A 26190-nucleotide genomic window follows, 5' to 3' on the forward strand; every position below is an offset into this window, starting at 1 on the left:
ACATTGATGTTTTCTGCATGTTGAATTTTTCTTTGCATGCACTTTTTTTGTATGCAGTTTCTGCAGATATGCATACAGTTTTACATAAGCTGTGGTTTTATTATGTCTTTCTCCTTTAATTGTGACCCTTAGCATGTGATTGGTTGCTCAGTAATTGGACTGCCTATAAGTTATGGATGCTTTTCTTTCTGTGTATATGGTCTGATGAAGCAAAAGTGAAAGCGCTTACCTATTTTATTTGTTTGGTAATAAAACAAGTTTTTATCTTCAGCTAGTGTGTTATTCCATTGGTTGTTTTGTTTTACATTTGGATTTTGTTTTTTCAATGGTATATTTATCCAAGTCTGTGCACATTTCTTCAGTTTTTACTCATTTTTGTTTGCACAGCCTGTGAGCATGACTGAAGGTTTCACTTCTGTTGTAGACTCAAACTACAGCCCCCAGAATGCAATGCGAGGGTTTGACAAGTGGAATGATAACCTAACATATAATGCCTGGTAAGGAATGACAACCCTCTGATGCTATCCAATGACAGCACTGCTATAGAAATGAGTGGCGGGGCTAATTTAGAGTTAGAATGGTTTGTTCAAGCCGTCGATGATGTTGAGCATATTTTAAAGCTTAAATGCCTCCAGACTCAACACCTGCATTTTGAGGCATGTTTGGACAAGAAAATCATACCTAAACAATTGAGAATACTGAAAATACCAACATATGGCAACCAGTATTCTGAGCTGCTTTCAAGAATATCAGTTTGGAGGTGAGCTACAGTTATTTGAAGTTACTAATTGACTTTTTCAAACCTGAGGAGGATGCATTAGTGCAGAGAATTAATGCACAACAGAATGAGTTGTATAAGCATTTTCCAGAAAGTATGGTAGACTCTTCCATAGATAAACTTGTGGATACTGCACTTTTATATGAAAGGAAGTTGTTACAACAGAAACGTTTGAAAATGGTTAGGGACACTAGAGACTTCAAATTGGGCAATGTTTTTACTTGGCCCAGAAATAACAATGGCCAATGGAATGGCTCACTTATAGCCCCTGGGCTAGATATAATAGCTACAGAAATGTTGAGTCATGTTCAGATGCAGCAGGGCACCCAAATAACAACAGCACTACACCTGCACCTAGTAGCTCTTTGAATCCTTGTAGTGCTGTTCCTTTTATCTTCAGCTATGTTATTCTATTGGTCATTTTGTTTTATATTAATAGATATATTCAATCTTTCATCAAAAGGGTGGCACATTACCTGGCATAAAGGATACACAGGAATGTATGCAGTCACTGAGACAGCTAGAGAGTCCCAAACATGGTTCTGACAGCTGCAATTATGATTACCATAGCATAACACTTAAGGGAATGGTTGTCACGCATTTGTTATTACTCATTTTTAAATGGCAGTTAACATCTACTTAATATGGCAAATTACATCTAACCAGCAGGGAATAACCAGTAGTGCTTTAGTGTATGCAGGCTTGAAATCTTTTCAGAAAAAGACAAAGACCCAGAAAGTCGCTATGTATTTAAGTATCACTCAAGAAACAATTTACTAAATATAGTTTTATTTTCCTCAGCCACCAGGGAACTCACTTTTACATTAAGAGGTTAGTGAATTTTTCCATCTAGTGCACTGGGAGGTAATCAGGTCTTTTAAGGTTGGGGAATCACTTGAGATTTCTGCATGTAGTTTTATTGGCTGGAGGGATTATTAATAAGCTTATCTTGTTTTTAGTGCCTTTATAAATTCTGTACTGGCTGATTTGTACAAAGCAAAGTACTTTTATTGAATAATCACACTTTTATAAGCTGTTTAAAATACACTGCTGTATCTATTTTTATGTTTGTTTGCAGTAACATTTAACTGCAGACACTCCTTTACTCTGCTTTTACATTAGAAGGACTGTGATTATTCATCTAGTGTCAGTAGGTTTTTACCTGAGCTGGAAAGCATACAAAAGGGCTGTAAGTATTTTTTTACACTTTTTTTATATACTGCGACTGTACTTTAGCAGTTTCAAAAAAAATGTACTGTTTGCTGCTTTCAGTAGTTAATTGTATTGTGTTACATTGTATCTGTTAGTTGTAGGGCTGTTGTAGCTAGTTTGTGTGGTTTTATTAAACTTCAGCTCCAAATCAGCTATTCTACATTAAGAAGGTGCTTTTCTATCACCTTGTCTGAGCTGGGGATTGCTAGTGGAAGGCTTATTGTATACTTTTCTGAATGTTTCTCTTTACTCATATTTAAACCTCACATTTCTGTTGTGCTTCTCTTTGTGCAGCAGTGGTTAGCAGTGCCCCGTGTAGATGCAAAAGCCTAGAAGCTCACTTTTTCACTAAACAGCTGTCAGTGAAACCCTTCCAATCTATTCTGCTGCTCTAGGAGCAACTCAGTCGTGCACTGAGCTGCATTGCCCTATTGATTAACTTTACCATACACAAAGTATAGGTCCCTCTTGTAGTCTCAGAGCTACAAGTACAGTCCTGTCAAATTAACCCATTTCCTTCCCTAATAAAACATACAGTAAGAGTTTGCTATCATGGATGGGCAGTTTCCCATCATTTTTGGCCAGCCTGATAGACAAGGGCATCTTGAGGCAATGTAGCAATTCTCTTGTGTACACTGACAAACAATTACTCCTGAAACAAATACTTTATGTGAGAGATGTAGTTACACTATGAAATTAGATGCAAGACTCTCAAATAAAGACAAATTGAATGCCAAACACACACTTTCCACACTAAATAAGAACATGACACTTAAACCCACATATGCAGATGTACTTACCAGTAGCTCACCAAAAGATCAGATCCTAACAAATGGAAACCACTTATGCACATAACAACCAAAAAACAGCCACAACACATAAAAACACATACACCAGTGTCTCAACAAATAAGCCCATAAGGCATAACACCACCAAACCTAATGTACTGTTCGTAGTTGACTCCATTGTGAGACACATCTTCCCTTCACCAGGCTGGATAAGGGGTGGGTTACAGTAAGCTGCCTGTCACATACCAGGATCCATCAAGCACTCAAGTCACTCAACCACAAGTACCAGTATGACTCTTTCATACTCCATGTGAGGGTGAATGACTTGAGATGTACCTCACTGGACTATATGAAGAGAGACATGACCGAGCTCTCAGATTATGTGTCACAGGCACGTATAAGCCTAGGTGTAAACAGCATTATACCTTCTCCAAGGATGATGCCACAATGTTGTTTGTCTTTTGGCTTTCCCTGGTTAGGGGTCGCCACAGCAGAACTCCGGTCCACTAATGCTTGGCAGTTATTTTTTATGGTGTTGAGTTGCCAGCCAGACGCCCAACCTTCAACGAAGGCATGCCCATTCAACGCATGTCTTTCGAACGCCCACTCGACCACGGGGAGGACATGCAGACTCCACACAGAAGGCACTCCCAAGCTGAGAATCGAATGGGAGAACCTCTTGCTGTGAGGCAACAATGCTACCGCTGCCACAATACAAACCAAAAATGATTGACTTTAACAATTGGCTTAGCTTCTGGTGTCATTCCAAGGGGATACAATATCTATCAGCATGGAAAGACATGGACAACAGGCAATGCTTCTTTGTCAGAGATGGTCTGCATCTGCCTTCTGTAGGCTTTTTGATACTGGCAAAGGCATTAGCTACCCCTATTTTGCCTTTTTTAGGCAGTGTCAAAATAACAAACCTCCCAACATAACAAAATCCTCTCTAGATAAACTCAAAGTACTGCTGCTTAATGCTAGGAGTCTAAACAAGAAACTGCACTCCCTGGAAGTACACCTCACTTTGGAAGATGCTAACATCTGTACAGGCACAGAAAGCACCACAGCCCAGGGCTACAATGCTTTCCATATGTTCAGACCACAAACTGAGTGTGAAAGAACAAAAGAAGGAGGTATAGTCATCTTCATTAACTCATTCCCTCCAGTACAGCCCTTTGGAGTGTGTACCTTTAACTCCCAGTGGGTGTGGCTTCAGCCTTTAAAAATGAAGTTCTAACCTAAGAGTGCTAACAAACAGTCATTGACAGAGGTCATATAGCAATACAGTTGTGTTTGTCATCATGTATGCTTCAAGATAAAATATTCTGATACCTTGTATGTAGCATGGTTTTGGAATTATTAATGCAAATATGAACAGGCAATATTTGACGCCTAGAGGCGCAGTCGGCGGTAACTGAAGAAATGCCTGGAGACGTCACTCGGCTGTAATGAGTAGGATAAATACACCTAAAAATTGGTCAAACAGTATGAATCTCTTGAGCTATTCCTTGTCCAATTAACTATAGATAAAGCCAGAAAAAGCAAAACGGACTTGTGCTCAAAGAATAATAAAATCATTAAGTAGAAAAAAACACTTAGGTAAAGCCCCCTACCACATCATAGCTAGCTATAGGTCCCCTACCATGAAACAAGAAAAGCATACTGCATACCTGCACTTATTAGACTCACTTTCTATACAGCCCAACACCTTACTCATAGGTTCATAGGTTGGCATTAAGCTATTGGCCCTAGGGCCTATACAAGCCTAGCCATAACAATTACCCAAATATTTCTTCTCACAATATTTACTTCCCTGGATCTCTGTCTAGTAGGGCGAATGATGTGATCCCGGGGTGAATTTCCTATCTCCCATCCAATCGTCAAGGTTCCTTTTGAAGAAAGCCAAGCAGGCATTCTGCTTGACATGTATAGGCAGTCTAGTCCAAAGTATGGGGAGTCTCTGGGTCAGGAACCATTCCCTCCAGCATGTTTTGTTCATTGTGATGACAAGGTTTAGATCCCTGGAGCGTGTGGCTCTGTGGGACTGGGATTTCTATAAGTGTAGCATGTCCAACAGCTCAGGGTTTGACATGGCCTTGTATGTTAAGCAGAGATCGCCTCTGAGTAGACGATATGCCACAGAGTATAGCTGGCGTTTTTTTAGACGGTCAGCATACGACATCTGCTTTAGGCCTGTGATTCTTTTAGTGAGGTATTTCTGTGGCCTTTCCAGCTGTTGCAGATGTCCTGAGAGGTACATACCAAATAGTGCACTGTACTCTATAATGGGTCTAATGAGGGATGAGTACAGAGGGACAATGACTTCCTTTTTTCTGGATGAAAATCCCTTAGTGATGAGGTGTGCCACATAGAAGGATTTCCTAACTGTTGTGTCAATGTGGTTATTGAAGGTGAGACCACTGTCCACTTGTGTCCCTAAGTCTCTCTTCACACTTTCAGTGTTTAGTATACTGCCACCTATGTGATAATTCATGGGTACATGGTTTTACACAAAGGGGGTAACTATACATTTCTTGGCATTAAACTTGAGCCCATGGCTCTGTCACCAAGCATCTGTTTCTGTAAGGCCCTTTTGTAGTAGATTCACATCATTTGGAGATTCAGTAATGGCTCCCAGTTTGCAGTCATCTGCAAACTTTGTTAGCCAGAGCCCCTTAGTGTTGGCCTGTACTTCAAAGAAGTAGTTGAAAAACAAGAGTGGTCCCAGGACTGAACCCTGAAGTTCTCCACTTGTCACTTGTCTGGAGCTGGAGTTGGAGTCGGCTACTTTTACAGTCTGGGTTGTGTCAGTAAGCCAGTTGGCAACCCATTGAGTGACGTAGGGATTTATGCCCAGCTTAGTAAGTTTATCTATGATTCCAGAGTGGATGATGGTGTCGAAGGCCTTGGTAAGGTCCAAATAGGCTGTGTGGACTGCCTTACCCTCGTCCACAGCTCTGGAGACTGATTCAAAGAAGTCAATCAGGTTCTGGAGACAAGATTGGCCCTTCACGAACCCAAACTGGGTGGGTCCAGTGTTTGAAGGTTGCCAATGTCTTTGTATATAAGTTCCATGATAATGCGTTCTATACCCTTGCAGATCAGGCTCGTCAGACTGGTGGAACAGTAGTTCCCGGAATCCAAGATTGATCCCCCCTTGTGGAGTGGGATAACTGTAGCTGTGTGCCACTCAGTGTGCATGAAACATGACACTTAGGTGAGGTGCCAGTTCATTTTTTAGTTCATGTAGTACACAGTCCGGGGTGTCATCTGGTCCCATGGATGCTGTATTCTTAGCTTTGGAGAGTGTGGTTTCTACCTTTGTGGCCGTGATTACCAGAATTTGTCAATCTTTTGGTACTGAGATGGGCCCTTTAGGGGGTGAGAGGGGGATGACATTGGCACTAAATCAATCTGCCAAGATATTGGCAATATCCTTGGGATCAGTATATTTAATGCCATTCTGCTGTAGCTCAGAGCAGATCTGAGCATTGCCATTTAGATTCTTGGCATAACTATAGAATGCCTTGTGGCTGTCTTTGGAATCTTTGGCAATTTTATTTTCGTAACTATCTTTGAAGGATTTTATGAGGGATCTCAACTTTTACTGAGGCTGGTAAGGAGTTTTTTGCATCCTGGTATTTTTCTCTTTTCTGCAACAGTTTCTTCCTTCTGTTGTATAGTTTGTTTATGGCATGGGACTACCAGATTGGCTTCCTTATTTTGGAGGAGAGTGTCTTGGTTCTATTTGGGATGGCATGATTCATGCACGAGTGGATGTGCTCATACAGTGTCTTAGTGTAGGATTCATCAGTTGAACTTTTAGCTCCCATCTGCATGGGTGCCATGAAGTTTGTCACTTCTGACTTGAGTAGCATGAAGCTGGCTTTGGAGAAGTTTTTTACGGAGGTTTCCTTACTGGGGGGTGGGGGTGGGATGTGGATATCAAGGGTGATTTGCTTATGGTCAGACCCGACTAATGAGAGGGTGGCCACTGGTGTGGAGCATCTATCTCCCATGTTGATAATGACCAGGTCTAGGATATTGGAGCCCCTGGTGGGACAATGGATTAGTTGATACAGGGCATTGGAATTTATGAATTCCAAGAACCGTTGGGAAAAGGTGTTGGTACCCAAGTAGTTTTCCCAGTTAATGGCAGGGTAGTTGAAATTACCCAGTATTAGGGTGTTTGGTTTTATCTTAATATTTTCCAGTATGTTTAGAAAAGTGTAGTGAGAATCTTGGGGTATGGTGGGGGATCTGTAGCAAGCTACAATTTGGATTTCAGTCTTACCTAGTGTTAGTTGTACCTGGAGAATTTCAGATGCATTGTGTTGGGCAACTAGCCTGGAGATGTGAATATCCTTGGTGAATATGGACACTCCTCCAGCTTTACTGTTTCGGTCTTGGTTTGGTGGCCGAAAAGTGTGGTAAGAGTTGCAGCCTGGTATTGCAGGGGTGCTCTCTGGAGCCTTGAACCAGGTCTCAGTTACTGCACAAATATCGATGTTCTCTATTTTTTGGAGTGCCTCAAGAGAGTGCATTTTGAGGTTTAGACTTCTAGCATTGAGTAGCACTACCTTCAGATTTTATGGTGATTTTATTTATCCTACCATCAACTGAAACACATACACAACCAAAAACATGCTGGCTCAGAAGTTCATGGACTTTGTCAATGCAAATCCTCTGGAACAGCTAGTCAGCACACCCCAAGAGGCTTAAATCTCCTGGACAATAGGATCATAGGATCATAAGAGATTTCTAGGCTATTGACCCAGAGGTAATTTTAAGCCTAGCCATTTCGCCCCAATGTAATGCCATAGAAACATTAGTCAGTACCCAAGATTGCATTTAGTGATGACTGTACATGTCCAGGAGGGTTGTGGGCTCTGTCACCGGTAAGAATTTATCCACTCAGCCAGATTCCTATTGAACAGTGTCATAGAGGTGTTCTGTTTCACATGAATTGGTAGCCTGTTCCAAAGACATGGCAATTGCTGGGAAATAATTCTGTCCCTCCAGCATGTCCCATTTAAGTCACAGGCCATATTTAGATCCCTGGAATGGGTAGCCCTAGTCCCATTTGATTTATGGATATGCAGCAAGTTCATTAGGTTTAGGTCTTGATTTCTCCTGGCCGGCATAAGTCTCCCCTAAGAAGTCTATATGATACAAAGTATAGTGGCAGGGACTTTAGTCAGTCTGTGTAAGGCACATGCTGGAGCCCCTTGATCTTCTTTGTTAGAATCCTCTGAGGTCTGTCTAATTCCTGCAGGTGCTTAGTGCGGTACATACCAAATGGGGCATTATACTCAATTATGGGCCAGATAAGTGGCGAGTATAGGGGGGTTATAACTTATTTTGCTCTCGAGGTGATGCCTTTACTAATCAAGTATGCTACATAGAAAGCTTTCCTTACTACAGTAGACACATGGTGGTTGAAGTTAAGGTCACAGTCAACTTCTGATCCCAGGTCCCTTAACACTTCATAGGTACTTAGGGTATTGTTGTTCATTTGACAGTATGAGGGGACATTGTTTGTGCTGAAGGGAATGATGATGCATTTCTTTGCATTCAGTTTGAGACCATGACCAATACACCAGTCACAGTCTGCGTGACATCATTTGGGGATTCAATGATTGCACCTAGTTTGCAGTTGTCTGCAAACTTGGTCAGCCACAACCCCTTAGTTTTCACCTGACCTTCTGAGAAGTATAAAGCAACAGTAGGGTCTCTGTGGCACCCCACTAGTAACAGATCTGGCGGTTGATGTAGAGTCACCAACTTTGTTAGTTTGTGTCCAGTTTGTGAGCCAGTTGGTAGCCCATCTTACAATAAAGGGGTTTACATTCAGTTTGCTAAGTATATTCGTGATGCCTGAATGTGGGATTGTGTTGAAGACCTTTGCCAGGTCAAGGTATGCTGTGTGCACAGATTTGCCTTCGTCAATAGCCTTGGTCACATTTTCAAAGAAATCCACCAGGTTTAACAAACAGCATCTGCCCTTCACGAAGCTGAATTGGGTATGATTCAGGGTGGGGAGGTCACCTATGTCTTTATTTATGAGGTCCATAATGATACGTTCCATGGCCTTACAGATGAGACTGGTCAGTCTTATGGGTCTGTAATTCCCTGGGTCTGTTGCTAAGCCATCGTAGGTAGGAGAAACAGTCATATAGAGGAGGAAGAGGATAATATAACGAGGGTTAAAGAGTAGGATCTGAGTAGTTAAGTGTGTGAAGTTAAGGGGGCTTACACTGTTTTCCACGGATACAGCTGGGATTATTTAAATGGCGTTTTTTTAGTGCAGCTTTAAAGGCTATTAGGGAGTCAAGTTGAGTAATGTATGAGGGGAGGCTATTCCATACTTTGGCAATGTTGTAGGAATATAGGCATTGTCCCACTCTTTTGTTGGGTTTAGCTACGTTTAAAAGTGCCCTTTCTGAAGACCGAAGGGTTCTAGTTGGGGTGTATGTGTGTAAGATAGACTGGAGTGCAGGACAGCTGTCGGGTTTGAAAATTAGCTTATGAGCAAGTGTTAACTGAGTATAATAGGTATAGTGGTGAAATTCAAGCCAGGACAGGTTTGAGATAGCTTTGCAGTGGTGTGAGTGGTTGGGCATGTTAGAGGTGAAATTTGCTATCTTCTAGTAGCAAGATTGCAGCTTATTACTGAGGGATTTATGGGGCTTGGTAAAAATGGGTCTTCTATACAAGAGGGATGGGATAAGCAAAGTGTTTGCTAGTTTTATCTTTGTTTATCTAGGTAGAGTTTATGTCGTTATAGTTTGCCAATTCTGAAATGCTTTTTCTTTACTGTACTGAGAATGTGTTGTTCAGAAGAGAGTTTGTTATCAGTAGTGATTCCTAAATGTTTTGCAGATAGCACCTGTTCTATTTCTGTATTGTGAAGTGAAAAAATCTTGAATTCTGCAGCTGGAGGTTTTGATAAAAATAGTAACAATTTAGTTTTTTGGGGGTTCAGCATTAATTGAGCGTCATTTAGCCAGATTTCTATGGATGTGAATGCAACTTGGGTGATCTTCTGGAGGTTGTTGGAAATAAGATGATAGTTGAATCATCCACATATTGCATTAATATGCTTTGTTGGGAAGCTTTATTAAGATCATTAATGAATATATTAAAGAGTAGTGGTCCTAAAATGGACACTTGTGGGACTCCTGTGTTATTTGCCAGATACTCTGATTGTTGGTTTTTGCCATCTAACTGATTGTTGTCTGTCATTTAGGTAGGAGGAAAACCAGGTTAATACGCTTAGAGAGCATCCAAGTTTTTCTAAATATTGTAATAACTTAGGGTGTGATACTGTGTCAAAAGCCTTTGCTAGGTCTAACAGGAGTACTGAAGTTGACAGGCCAGCATCAAGAGCTTTATTCACAGTATCAGTGAAGAGTAAAGGAGAGTAAAGCTGTGATTGTACTATGTCCAGGGCAGAATCCATGTTAAGTGGGAGCTAGGAGGTTGTTGTTAATGAGGCGATTTAGTAGTTGGGATTATATGCATTTTTCTAAGAGTTTCAATAGCAGGGAGAGAATGGAGATTGGTTGGTAATTTGAGAGATCATGTGCATTACCACCTTTGTGTAATGGAGTTATAATAGACTTTTTCCACAGTTGGGGGACATATGATTCAGAGATTGAACGATTAATAAGAATAGTTATAGGGTAAGCTATAACTTTGGCAGCAAGTTGTAAGGATTCAGGTGGTAAGTCATCAGCGGAGAGTGGGCAGGGCTTTAGTTTGCTTAGCAATTTTAGAATTAGGGATGTAGGTACTGGTTGTAGTAAGAAAGGAGGATTGGGTGGGTTATTGTTAAGAGGAAACCATAGCATGAATAGAGGTAGACATGGGGTCTATTTGTGTGGTATTTTGGGAGTTAGGGTGGATTTTTGTAGATGAATCCTTGACTATTTTTTGAATGGTGTCAATGAAATGGGTGTTAAATATTTGTGCTATCTGGTGAGGGTCTTTGTCGGGAGAGGGTGATGGATTTTGCATGTCACCAAGATTAAGCAGGGAGGATACAGAGTTCTAGAATTTTTTTGGATTATTACTTTTGGAGGATAATTTTGAGGAGAAATGGGTTTTCTTATCAGTTATAAGGTTTTTGCAGTATTTCAAAGTTGTTTATAGTTTTGTTAATTTGCTTAAGTTCTTTTTTCCATATTTTCCAGGCTTTTTCTCTAGGCAGGACGATTTGTTTAGTTTGCTTTGTTAGCCAGGGGGAAAGGTTAGGTTTTGTTTGTTTTGCATGAAGAGGTGCTAAGCTATTTAATGTGCAATAATCTACAGCGTCATCCAGAGGCAGTATTTTTATTGAGTCCAGTTTTGAGATTGTAGGGTATTGATAAATATGCTTTGATCTAAGTAGACAAGGTTCCTGGTAGATTTGTATGTGTAAGGTTTGGGGATTTGTATTTGGGTTTATGGGTGTAAGCAGGAAGGTGGTCACTTAAGGTGTTTGAGAGGGTGCCAGTACTGGAGTAGTAGTGGGGCTGAGATACTGGAATCCAATCTAATGTAGATTCTGCTCAGGTATTTAAAGCATGTGTAGGCTCTGTGATAAGTTGTGCGAAACTATGGAGGTTAATGCTAGTACATAGCAGGTAATACTGGTGATGCTAGTTCATGTTTTAGCCTGTTTAGAAGACACCCTGGAATGTTGTCTGGTCTCATAGAAGCTGTGTTTTTTGTCTTGGACAAGGCGGGACATGCTCTTCAGATATGTAAGGTTGGGGTGGGGTTGGGGGAAGGTTTGTTGTACGTTAGGAGAGGATAATGGAGTGAAATTTTTGCCAAAACCTGGCTGCTAGCAGGCTTGCTATCTCTGTGGGGTCAGTGTGTGTGTGACATCTTTGCCCACTAGTTCTGCACATCCTTGGGTTCTACCCTTTAGGTTACATACATAGCTGTAAAAGGCCTTATGGTTATCCTTGGCTGTACTTGCTAAGTTTCTCTCAAAGGAGCCCTTGGAGGATTTGAAAAGTTGCCTTATTTGCCTGTTGAGGCTGAGGAGGGTGCTTTATCATTGATGGGGCCTTGACTGTTTTTATTCAACAGTCACTTTTTGTGTTTATTGTAAAGTTTGATGATGCTGGAAGTCCACCATGGCAGCTTGTTTTTACTTGGGGCTGTGGCTTTGATTCTTTCTGGTTTGGCTGAGTAAGTTTATACACTTATGAAAGTGATTGTACAGAGCTTTAGTGTAAGCTTCAGTGTAGTTACCACTTCCAGCTTGGAGTGGGGCTTGGAATGCATTTATACCTTCAGCTAGGAGGGTATAGTTTGCCTTGGTAAAGTTTTTTAGTCTGATTTCACCCTTTGTGAGTTCTGGTGTTACTGTCAGCTTGAAGGTGACTGATTTGTTGTCAGTTTTAATGAATGAGGGTCTGACGTTGGCGGCAGTGCATCTGTTTGACATGATGGTGGGGCTTGGAATGCATTTATACCTTCACCTAGGAGGGTATAGTTTGCTCGGTAAAGTTTTTTACTCTGATTTCACCCTTTGTGAGTTCTGGTGTTACTGCCAGCTTGAAGGTGACTGATTTGTTGTCAGTTTTAATGAATGAGGGTCCGACATTGGAGGCAGTGCATCTGTTTGACATGATGGTAAGGGCCAGATCTAGAATGTTTGTTCCTCTTGTTGGGGTATGGACAATTTGTTCCAGGTCATTTGAATTAACAAAGTCAATGAACTTTTGCACTAGAGAGTTAGGGCTAGCATAGGTTTTCAATTGATGGTGGGTTAATTGAAATCCCTATAACCAGTGTGTTTGGCAAAATTTAGATTGTCTCCAGTTTGGCCAAGTAGGCCTCATGGGTGTAGTGATCCATGGAGGGGGATCTAAAATTGGTTATGACTTGAATGGGAGTCTTACCCACTGTAACCTGGAACTGGAGTAACTCCATGGAGTTGTCCAGTCTAAGTAGATGGAAGCTGAATTTATCTCTAGTATAGATTGAAATACCAACTCCCTTGGTTTTTACATGTTCATTTTGTGGTCTAAAGGTGTGGAAGGCATTGTAGCCTTGCAAGGCTGGGGTAATCTCTGAGACCTTGAACCAAGTTTCTGTGACTGCACAGACATCTACATCATCTAGTGATAGAAGAGCTACCAGGGAGTGCAGTTTTTGGTTTAAGCTCTTAGCATTTAGCAGTATGACCCTTATTTTGTTTTATTTATTTCAAGACCTTGCCTAGAAAGGCACTATGGGGGAAGGCAAAAGCCTTTGCCAACAACTGAAAGCCTAGAGGTGCTAGGTGCAAACCATCTTTGGCAAAGCAGCAAGGTTTGCGACCATGGCTTCCCAGGCTGACAAGAACTTGATCCCTTCTGAATGACACTAAAAATTGAGCCAATTATTAAAATCAATCATTTTTTGTTTATACGGTGGCATCCTTCTAGGTGAGGGTATTATGCTGCTCAAGGCTAGGGACATATCTACCTGGAAAACATACTCAGAGAGCTCAATAATGTCTCTCTTCCTATAGTCCAGTGAGGTACGTCTCAGGTCATTCACACCAGCATGAACTATGATAGAGTTGTAACACTACTTGTTGCTGAGACACTTGAGTGCAAGCATGATCTGATGAATCCTGGCACCAGACAGGCGGCTGACCGTGACTTTCTTCTTGTCCAGTCTGGTGAGTGGGACATCCATCATCCATGTACTCACTACTGAGTCTCCAATGACAAGAAAATGTGTTTTTTTTTGAGTGTTACGCCTTACTGACTAACTTGGGAGAGCATTACACTCCCCTGTGTGATGTCCTGTCTGGTAAGATTGGACCATAAGTCAATATTGTTCAATGTAATTATAAGACCATATACCCCATCAAGTTCAAAGAGACAAATTACCTCCTACTAAGTGATGGTATAAGAAGTTTCAAAGTCCCCTAAAATGCAGATAACATGGACCCTATTCAGAGGTGTACACCAATGCCCTGTATAACTACTTAAGCAGTTGTGTAGCATTAGCTGTACCTGACCAGATTAAAACCAGGACTTACCAAAGAACCAAGCCACCCTGTTGGACTCCTAGTATAAACAGACTATACAACAAGAGAAAGAAACTAATGTTCAAGAACAAGAGGAAACTGGCTCATCAGAGGAAAAAATCCCTCTCTAGCTTAAACAAATTAGAAATCGTGTCAGCCCTCCAAAGCTAATTACAAAGTGAAAATAGCCTCTCTAGCTAAAGATAATCACAAGGCATTCTTTAACTATGTCCAGAATCTAAAAGGGAGTAACCAGCTATGTGTTGAATTGGTTGTAGATGGCACCACCCATACTCAACCAGAAGTAATAGCCAACCAGCTAGTTGACAGATTTGGAGCAAATTTCACCCCCCTGACCCTCCAGTCATCCTCCAAAGTATATCTGTCACCATTCCTCCACCTATTATCTCAAGAGAGCAGGTCATCTTGGTGTTCTCCAGTGCCAAAAACACAGCATAAGTTGGACCAAACAACATCCCATGTTGCCTTTTAAACAACTTAAAACATGATCTAGAAGACCCACTTGGATTTCTTTTTAATGATAACCTGTGAACTGGGTATGTTCCAGTGGAATGTAGGATAGCAATAGTAAACTCTATGCACAAAGGGGGATCATCAAATGACCCTGGGAATTTTAGGCCCATAAGCTTGACTTGCCTCATCTGCAAGACCATGGAAAGAATTGTTATGGACTTTATTATAGTATATAATATTATAATATATAGGTAGCTGAAAAGCGCTGGAAACATGAGCCACAAAGCATCATAGAAAATGATGAAGTTTATATTGCATGGGATCATCCATTACCAGCAGTTCAAAAAATAGATGCAAGAAAACCAGATATACTAGTCCATGATAAGATGACAAAAGTAGCATTGATTAGTGAAATTGCTACACCCAGTGACTACAGTGTCTTATGTACAGAGAGACACAAAGTCATAAAGTACCAGAGTTTTGCAGGCAGAAATGAGAGCAATGTGGAAGAAAGATATCCAGACAGTTCCAGTAGTAGTTGGAGCAATGGGTCTTATAAAAATGAATTTACAATCATACTTAGAAATATTACCGATACATGTAACTCCATAAAAATTGCAGAAGGAGTCATTACTAGGCATGTTGCAGGTGCTGCGAAGAGCACTTCTGGCTAATATCAAAGACTGAAACAATACTAATTTCATGAACTTTAATCATACTTTGACTTAGGAATGGAGTCCATTCCCGTCATGTTATTAGAAACCCAAAAGACTTGGAGAAATTAAAAAGGCAGAGACTTTATTAACAAGGACATAGGTAATCTCCAAACTCTGGACCCTACCTACTTCAGATCTGTTAAAAGTAGATCATGCCAGTTAAACATAGTTGATTTCTTTGAGAAGGTCATCAAGGCCCTGGATGAAAGACAATGCAAACTGCCTATCCTGACCTAGCCATGCCATATGACACAATCCCCTACTCAGATATTATAGAGAAACTCTCCCAGTTGGGAATTAACCCCTACATTCCCAGATGGGTAGCCAACTGGCTCACTGACAGAACACATGTTGTCAAAGTGGATGACTTCACTTATAGCAAAAGACTAGTCACCAATGCCTTACAGCAGGGTTCTGTGCTGTGCCCCTTACTGTTTGGTATTTATATCTCAGAAGTCCAGGCAAACTTGGATGGTCTGTAGCAGATGAAGTTCACTGATGACTGCAAATTGGGAGGAGCAATAATTAAGCCCCAGTGATGTTAATATACTGCACACCGGGTTAACACAGACAAATGATTGATTCCAAAACCACAGATTAAAGCTAAATACAGAAAATGCATTATTATTCCCTTTGGGAAAGCTGACTTCCCTGCTAATTACATTATAGATAGCAACACCCTATGTGTAGACCCAGTAGTAAGTGATCTGGGCAATCAGGTTGACAGCAATCTGAACATTGACCATCATGTATCCACAATAGTAAGGAAATTATTCTATGTGGCACATCTTATAAGTAAAAGCATCACATCTAGATCTAAGGAATATTATAATTCCATTATACTCAGCCCTCATCAGATCAATAATCGAGTACAATGGTCCTTTTTGCATGTACCTCACCATATACCTGCAGCAATTGGAGAGACCACAGAGGTTTCTCATCAAGAAATTACAGGGTACACAAAACAAATCTTACAGGGAAAGACTGAAAGCCCTGTTACTGTATTCTGTCCCCTACAGGTGGTTAAGGAGTGATCTGTGCCTGGGTTACCGGGCAGTCTCTGACTCGGTCCTGATAGAAATGTTACACATTTGTAAATAAAACTGCAGAAGGGTCACTCGCTACAGGGATCTTAACCTAGCCTCTGACATGAACAGGTCATGCTGGAGAGATAATTTCCATCTCCCAGAGACTGCCACTTCTCTGGAACAAGCTTCCAATTCACATGAAACAGAGCCCCTCCCTGACCCTCTGCAAACACAACCTATATCAATGGATGCATGACCGCAGGTTTACTCTTGGGGTGGCACCTATGTCCCTCATGGAGAGAGGAAGTCGATATTATCTCTTACCTCTGCAAACTTCACTTACCTAACTACTGGCAACTGGGGCAACTCTGTATAAATATGGCTAGGCTTGTAAGGGCTCTAGGGCCATTAGCCTAGTAAACTTCTCAAAGCTATAAATGTATGAACATCATGGATATGTTGATGTAATAATGTATGTGCATAGCCCGTGACAATAGGTATATAAAGTGTCTGTACCAATTAGGCACTAGCTAAATAGGACAGGAATATGGCACATAAACTCTAATCTTTTAGCTAGCAATAGAAACAGTTCTGCAGAACAGGGATGAAAGGTGAGACCTATCCTACTTTAACTTGGCCAAATAGCCTGTAGCATACATTTATGATGCTAGCTTGAGAGAACTGACAATGAGTTAAAGCATATATAAGCATATATAAATAATGACTGTTATGTAAATTGCAATTACAGCTGATGAAGCTCTGTTACGGGGAAAGGCACTTATCTATTTAATATTTTTTTTTCAAATTAGAAATATCGATTTCTAAGCATGTTATAAGTACTTGATTACTCTGAAGTCTCAAATAAGATTAGCTAAAGTTCATGGTTCTTTTTAATTGGCTTAAAGGAGGCTCAAGCCAACAACTTTGACAGTCAAAAAAGTACCAGGTTTCCTTGTGGTTACATATAAATAAATACATTTTATTTCTCTCTCTCTCTATTATATATATATATATATATATATATATATATATATATATATGGGTCCACTTCAAAATACTGACTTTCAAAATACCTAAACTCAAAATACTGAGACCAAAATCTCTAAAGCTCAAAATACTGAAAACTCAAAATACTGAAACTCAAAATATCAAAAAAAAAAAAAAAAAAAAACAGTACAGCAACACAACTATATTGCAGCAGAACTAAATACAGAAACATATTACTCTTCTGCAAGTATAGGCAGGGGGCAAGACCCCTGTACCCCCATGTAGGGGTCTATGCCCCCCACACCCCCTGCTACTTAAATATATCAACTCTGAGATTGCACTTCACTACACTAAAGTGCAATCTTGGAGTTGATATATTTAAGTAGCAGGGGGCCACCTGCTTATACTTGGAGAAGAGTAATATGGTTTGTGTTTTATTTGTTTCAGTATGTACTTATGCTGGAATATAATAAGTGTTGGTATCCTGTGTGTTTTCAGTATTTTGAGTTTTCAGTATTTTGAGCTTTAGAGATTTTGGTCTCAGTATTTTGAGTTTAGGCATTTTGAAAGTCACTATTTTGAAGTAGACGTGTGTGTGTGTGTGTGTGTGTGTGTGTGTGTGTGTGTGTGTGTGTGTGTGTGTGTGTGTGTGTGTGTGTGTGTGCATGTGTATATATATATATATATATATATATATAGATATATATATATGTATATATATAGGTTACCTGTGTTTTACCAAGTATACATTTGTTCAACAAATGCAGGGGTGTGTTTTAATGTGTACAGTATGCATGGCCAAACAGTGGATATGTTGATGGAATGTTGATACAAGTTAAGTGGGGTAGGGGGGGGGGTAGCAGCATGTGTGTGTTTGTATGTGAGTTAGGCTTAGAGTGAAAGTTGAGTGTTGTGTGTTTATGTGTCAGTGTGTGTATTTTAGGGTAAGGGTAAGAGTGAATATTAGGTTGGGGATAGATTTAATGTTGTTTGTGAATGTTTGTGTGTGAGAGTCTGTCTTGTGTAGTGCCAGTGTTTCAGGAAGTTTTAATGACATTTAGGTGTAAAGATAGGGTTGGAGGAAGGGACAGCTTTAGAGTTAGCATTACTAATGTGGTGTAGGAGCCAGCACAGCTCATTAGCAGCCAACAGAAGACCTTCTATGCCAGAATAACCAGATACATTTGCTTATTACTGCTATTCACAGAGAACAGCACCTTATTGCTGATCTTAATTTTCATACAAAGTATGTAAATCAGCCTGAATTTCTGTCAGCTGTACACCCACCATATTTATCTACAATCAGTCAACTTTAGTGGCACACAGCTCTCGGTCATCCTGATGTCCTTGAGAGCACCCATTTGTTAAGCTTAAATAAGTTTATTCTACTGGATGCACATATGAAAACTACTCCCCCCCCAAGTTTACCAGTAAAGCAACCTCTGATCTGGCTGTACTAGTCTTAACCAATAAGAAAGTTGCTTACCGCATCTCATTTGCATATTGCAGGTCTGTTCTCCATTTCCTGCTTTGTATATGTTGAAGTGTAGATCTGATGTGCTTTAGTCTTCAGTTAGGTCCAAGTAATCTGCATATAAGCAGAGCATAATGGAGAAGTCTGTGGTTCATCTTGTTATCTTCTCAGAGCTGAGTCGTTTGCTGCAGTCCTTTGAAGATCGAAAGTCTTGAAGTGAAGAAAGTGGTCTTGGAAGTCTCCTGCTTCTCAGCTGCCTTGAAGAAGGATTAACTACCTGCTGTGCTCAAGAAGAAAAAGATCATAGGAGAAGGATGTACTGCTGCCTGCTGCACCTGAGGATAAGGATTTAAAACGCTGAATTGCACCTGTATCAGACAGGAGCTAAAGTGGCTGAATTTTTTAATATTGGGTCTCAGGTTTATATTTGGATTAATTTTTAAGGATTACAGACAAGTTTAACTTTTTACAAATTGCTAGGAGGCTGGATAAGACATCTGTTATCCCCCCTCCTTATTTTATGCTTCATCCATATTTTTTGTGTTATTAGTAGAGGTGGTATAGGTTTTTATTTTTTGTCTGTTCCTCACAAAATGTGGTGTTGTCTGCTTGCTAACACATATCCTGTTATTCCAGTATTTTTATAAGGGTATAGGACTAGAAGAAATATTAATAATATAATATTAAAAATCTGTCCCTAATTTTTGATCCATATGAGTTTATGCTTTAAAGTGTAGAGGATTTATGGGGCTAAGAATTTAATTATATAGGTTGTTGAGTTCTGTTTTTTTTTTGCTGAACATTTTTCATATGTTCCTCTTAAAATATGGTGTTTTCTGGCAAATCAATTGCATATCCTTTAGAGAATGCTTGCTAACCCATACCCTGTTATTCTAAGTTTATAGAGCAAGATTAAAATGTGTTTGTTTGCCCCTTTGTCTCCCCTCTATTATTTTATGCTTCATCCATATTTCTTGTACCAAGAGCATGTTGAGGTGTAGCTCCATTATTTTATTTTATTTTTTGTCTTTTCCTTCTAGAATGTGGTTGGGTTCTGGCAAACAACTGAATAAAGTCTCTAATGAGAGATATTTGAGTTTCAGAATTGCATATTCTTTCTAACACATACCCTGTTACTGCTATATTTTTCTAAGTTTATAGAGCAAAATTTAAAATATATCTGCTTGGTCCTTTGCTGCCACCCCCCCCCCCCCACACACACACACATTATTTTATACTTCATCCAGATTTCTTGTACTAAGTGGCTGTTGAGGTATAGGTATAGCTCCATTTTTTTTTTCTTTTTCTCTTAAAATGTGGTGGTGTTCTGGCAAATCACTGATGTCTCTAATAACAGATATTGATGTTTCAGAACTGCATATCCTTTAGAGAATGCTTGCTAACACATATCCTGTTATTCCAGCATTTTTCTAAGTTTATAAAAGCAAGATTTAAAATATCTCTGTATGTTTAGGGTTCTTTGGTCCCCCCCCCCCATTATTTTATGCTGTATCCAGATTTTTTTTTTTTTTTTGCTAAGAGGTTAAGAGGTATGTGACACACTGGCCAGTGCCCAGATTTTTGTTTCATATGTTTGCTCTTACCCATTTGTTAGTGTGCTACTGTGTTTATCAATACAGCTGTATTCATGGAAGCATTGTTAGGCATGCATTGTGGGATTTACAGAATCATACAATTTGCTTCAATGGAGGCCAATTTCAGGACAGTGTTTTAGTCAAAAAATTCTTGGGAGAAATTTTGGGAGTCTTCATTGTGCAATGTTTTGCTTGGGCATTACAGGTGGTAGCTATGGGTTTGGGCACACAGGAATGATAACTGCAATTTATTTACTTTTATTTTTTTTAGTATGTTTATTATGGACATATGAATACAAGTCATATGGGTACATATATGTGCATATGCTTGTTTTATTTATTTTTATTTTATTTTGTTTTACTTTTGTTGACCAGGAGTGTTTGGCTGCACTATTTGAACCCATGTTTTCCATGCCCTATCTCTTGATTTCATAAGGGTACGGGTGATTTTAGTTAGCCAGGGTGAAATGTTTGCCTTTAATCGAACTTTTCTCAGTGGGGCTAGAAAATTTAAAATATTTAGGAAAGTTGAGTTGAAGGCATTTACTGCTTCACTGAGTGAGAGCTGAGTAAGGAAATTCCAGTTAATTCTGGAGAGGAGGGTTTTAAAAAAGTCTGGGTTAAAGGTTGAAAGTTTGTGGCAGGTGATAAGCCGGTGTTGTGGTTTGGGGAGGTGGGTGATGTATCATAGCACTTTTATAGGTGAGTCATCACTCTGGGCATCAGGTAGAGTTTCAGGGTTATTTGCTGAGGTTAGAAACATGTATCCAATCTATCAAGGAGCTTGACAAATGAGAGTTATTAGTATGGGTAGGTTTGGAGATTAGTTATTATATGCCCAGGCAGTGCCCACTTAAAGTAAATTGAACAGCTCATATCTTATGTAGTGCACAAGAGTAAGTATTTGAACTAGTATATCATTCAGAAAATGTATGTTGCTACAAAACACTGTTCTAAGAAATGAAGTGTAAGGCAACACCAAAATATGACCCTCTCTGATTTGGCCTTTTGTCCCCCCCAAAATGTTTGCCTTTGTCTGCAGTTGTATAAATATCTCAAGTTAAGGTATGAGGGTATAGTGCATACAAAGTGCAGTGAATTCCACAGAATGTTCAGATTCTCTCACTACCTTATGTCCTAATTAATCGTGTTCGCACTTGTTACTTATTGTCATATTTTATATCTGAAAATATTTCTATAAGATAAATGTGAGGTTCAGGTTGGCTAAGTAATAATTGATCCTCAACTGTGTGGTATAATATATCTGTGATTTGTAATAATGAGCTTTTTTATTGGATACATTATGAATCATTTGCATTAATGATCTTTTTGTTGGCTACGGATATGTTATGAATCATTTGCAATATTGAGCTTTAACTGTGTGTTATGAATCGTTTGCAATAATGCTCATTCAGATTGTATGCCTATATATGCTGGTATGTATCAATTGGCTTACTAAGTTGCACATATTTACAGAGGCTTCTGGCTTGGTTTCTCATCCCTTATCTGAATGGTTACAATTATTTTCTTCACAAGTGAAACAATGGCTGAATCACACAACAGCATGGTACAAGCCACAGTGGAAGGGGATGCTTTCTTACACTGTTATAGTGGAGCAACTCTGATTAATGTTTGGCATCATGCAAGCTTCATTTTGCTTTAAGTCTACTTCATGGTACACTTGTCACCTTGAAGCTTATTTACTTACATCCTCTTTTCTCCAAAGATGTTGCCTCTGAGAAGAAGTTAATGACTACATTATAAAGCAGCTGGAAGGTCAGAGTTTGCTGGGTAATGGAAAGCAGACACTGCCCTGGATATGCTTTTTGTTAGATGTATGCTACCAGTATTAATGTTGGACATGAAAGGAGGAATGGATAACAAAAAGCACAAGATGAACAACAAACATTCAACTGGGAGGAAGGTGACAGAATGTTTGCCACTCAGCAAACCAGCTCTAAAATATTGGAGACTGAAGTAGCCTTTTTGAGTCTTCTTGCTGAACACAACCTGCCTTTTACAATGGGGGATAATTTCTTGAAGAACATGAAGAGGTACTGTATGGATCCAGAGGTGTAGCAAAAAATGACCTGCATACCAGCAAAGGCTGCTTGCATTGTACGGGATATAATGGGAACAAAGTATCAGCAGGACATTACAAAGACATGTGAGAATGTGCCATACTGTTTGTACCTTGATCAGAGCACAGATATGGAGGGGTGACAAACTGCTTGTAATTCTTTTTTTTTTACCATACCAGTGATAAAAATGCTGTTAGGTTCCTCAGCATGTCTGCTTGTGTCAGTGGAACTGGCCAAGCCATTTATGACTGTGTAATGGAGACTCTGAGCAAGTCTGATATTCCTGTGAGTAACGTGGTGGTTTATTCTTTGGACAATGCTGCATCCATGATTGGCAAATGGAATTATGTGCTATCTAGACTAAAAGAGCTTAACCTCCATACTTTCAACAAAGGCTGCTTATGCCACATTGTAGACTTATGTATTATATCTTTTGTAAAGGCAATGGCTGTACCTGTGGATGAATTGATATCTGACATTTATTGTCATTTTTCAGCAGCGCACAGTGTTAGCAGAAGCCCAAAGAGATTGCACTGTTTGTGGATATTGAACCTCTCAAAATTATCAGGTGTGGCCCCGCTCGATGGTTAAGTTTGTCAAAAGTCATCAAAAGAATGCTTGCCTTATGGCCTGCTCTGAGATCCTACTCCATGTCACTTCCTAGGGAGGTTGGGAAGGTAGCCTAATGGTTAAGATGTTTGCCTTACAAATACAAGGTGCGGGGTGTGAGTCTCACAAGGGATAATTGGCTAGACTTAAAATGGCTCGCAAGGGCAGTTAGCCTAGTGCTAATCTATGAACTAATCTATGAACCTATGAACAACTGTCTGTTAAAGTGGATCTAATCACCGAGTGACTGCAGAGCCATGACATTAAGCTGGCATGACTATTCCTGTTGTATGCCAATGAACCACTGCAGAACTTCATTGTGCAAAGGCAGGGAAAACAAATTGCTTACCTTGCATAACAACATCTAGAAAGTGCTACAGGTGTATGCTAGTAGGGTACTCAAACCAGCAGGCAGTTTCTGGATGATGTAAGTATCATTGATTCAATTCTTGAAGTACAAGACAATATCAACAAGACAGTGAAGTCCGTATTGGTCCTGATGCTGACATATTTGGATGACAATATGGATGATATCAAGGCTACAATACAGGAGAAACTTTTCAAGACAGCCAAGCAGTTTTATTTTGCAATCCTACAAGAGATCCTCCACTGTAGAACATGACCAGCTTATTATATCCAGCTATGAAACTACAGCTTTCTTCTACTATTATTGCAGATATTGGCACTCGCCTTGGTTTCTGCAGTTCACAAGTGAAGTGGTGCAAAGCGACCAATTGATGAATTTTCTGTATCTCAAATGACTGAGTGGTCATATGGATCAGACTATCTAATTTTCTGAAGTACTGGTCCATGGTGCTTGGGAGCCCTGCAGTACAAGACCTCCCAACATTTCAAAAACTAATGAAGACTGTGAAGCAGAAAATACATTTAACATGGTTTGGAAAGTAAAAATGCAAACTGTGAAGCAGAAAGGGTATTTAGCATGGTTTGCAAAGTAAAAACTGAGTTCAGATTGTCACTTGGCCAAAAAACATTAAACTCTTAATCAGCAATAAAGATGAATGAGGACAGTGACTGCTACTGCATGAAACATCATAAGGGTATGCTGGAAGCAGCAGGAAAGGCAGCAGCCGCTTATAACAAAGAACATTTGATGTCATCAGTTACAGAAACTAACTCTGCCTGCTAAGATGAAGTTGAATAACTTCATTTGATGTGACAGTGGGGAAATGACATGTAGAACTGTAGCAAATAGTCTGTAAGCAGTAGTCCGTATGTAAATTGTCTTGTTTTTTTAAGTATGTATTTTTGCTTTGCAAGTGTTTACAAGCCTAACTTCATAAAACTTGAACTCATGGGTGTGAGAGGTGAGCATGCATTACTTTAAATTTTTACAATTGTGTGAAAATATGAATGCTATATTTTAATCATGTTTGTGCATGTATACAATTCTTTTAATAATAATAATAAAAAACTGCTCTAAAATGATACACTCTCTTTGTGTAACAGAATGTGTGGGCTTGTCCATTAATGTGCTTATTTGAATATGCATAGCTTTTGTTAATTAGGTGTCCCTGATTGTCCCTGACTCTCTCATATGGAGGTTAAAAGGTATGGTGACAATTGCTGTAGGAAAGTGAAAACATTTTAAAACAAGCAAAAAATAATTTTACAATTATAAGATATTAACAAGTTATGGAAATTCAACTTAATAGATTACTTTCATACAAATGTATTTTCTTTCCAAACTAAAGTCAATGTTATATGCAAGTGCTGTATGTTGTTAGCATACCTCCAAACCGTTCTGAATTACTCAGTTTTTACCAAGTTTTTGGGGTCCAAATAATGGGGTGACACGATTCCCGAGTGGCACCCCTTCATTTCCGATTTTTTTCTACTTTGTTTTTACATTTTTGCATTGTTTCAGCTGATGTCATCACGTGCATGATGAAGTCTGCGCCGTTGGTGCTACCAGCCTATCGGAATTGAGCTGTGCATGCATTTCCGGCTGGGCACTCAAGGGCTGTTCAAATGCTGCGAGCAGGATTGTTGGATCCGGTAATGGCATTTTGATTCATGGCTGGCTGGTTGAACGACAAAAAAACTACTGGTAGAATGTTTTAGATATCATGGTTGGCTGAACGAAGAACTGGTAAGGATGGTGTGTGTGTGTGTGTGTGTGTGTGTGTGTGTGTGTGTGTGTGTGTGTGTGTGTGTGTGTGTGTGTGTGTGTGTGAAAATGCCCCCATTGTAATACACCTGGTGGGTTGAATTCATTAAATAATAACAGGCATTTAAATTTCAGACTTCATATTCTTCAGAAAATAAATGGTAACAAAACATTTTATTCTAGCAATTTTATAAGTTTATAAGATCAGTATTTGAAATTAGTAGGCCTGGTGAGAAGACTTCTCAAAGTGTGGAGTGAGGACCCCATAGTGAGCAGTGGGATAGCTGTTGGGAATCCTCATACTGCAGTGAGAAATCAAATTCCTTAACAGGAAGAATGGCATGCAGTGCTGTCAGCACATTCACATTCACCCACTTAGCATAAGATGTCTTAACCTTCCCCTAACAGAGTTGGTCTGTGAAGTTTCTGGTCTCTTATTAAAGGTCACAAAGGCAGTAATCTCTCTTAAACCATCCCCTGGGGTAGAAGAGTTGGCCATTGTCCTTTTCATGCTATACCCTCCCACTGGCTAACCTTTCCAGTGCGCAGAGTCCATTCCCATACTTGGGTGTACAGGGACACAGACAGATGTCTTGCTATTGTACTATTGGACAGGTTATATTAGAGAAAATATGATAAGTATCATTGCTAGTAAATGTTTTAGGGAAAGAATTTCTTTATATGATAGGGCACCATGAATTTTTAGGCTTGTAATATTAGGCTGTTTGCAAAATTTGGGGAAAATAAATTATACATATAAACATGAAATAAAAGAAAGTATAATTAAGGAAAAAATATATAGCATGGACATTATGCATTAATGGAAGATTATATTAAGGAATACACAGGACATGTGTGGCCTAATTATTTACAAATGGCAGAGTTTTATCATTCTTGGATTGTACGATAGAGCCTGTGAAGATAAAATGGGTACTGGCATACAAATTAATAGCTAAACAACAAGGGGCATATCAAAATTTTGGTTATAACATTTTCTCTTTTAATTTCTCCAAATCTTTTGGGTTTTTATTACCATGATGAGAATGGACCCCATTCCTAAACCAAAGTAGAATTAAAGTTCATGAAATTAGTATTGTTTCAATCTTTGATGTCAGCCAGAAGTGCTCTTTGCAGCACCCATAATGTGCCTAGTAATGACTCCTTCTGCAATTTGTATGGAGTTACATGTATTGGTAACATATCTAAATACAATAAGACCTGTTGCTCCTACTGCTGTCTGGGTATCTTTCTTCTGCATTGCTATCATTTCTGCCTGCAAATCCTGATATTTTAT

The sequence above is a fragment of the Protopterus annectens genome, chromosome 10.part0, assembly GCF_019279795.1.
Source record: "Protopterus annectens isolate FY-2018-M chromosome 10.part0, PAN1.0, whole genome shotgun sequence".
Taxonomy (NCBI): Eukaryota; Metazoa; Chordata; order Ceratodontiformes; family Protopteridae; genus Protopterus; species Protopterus annectens.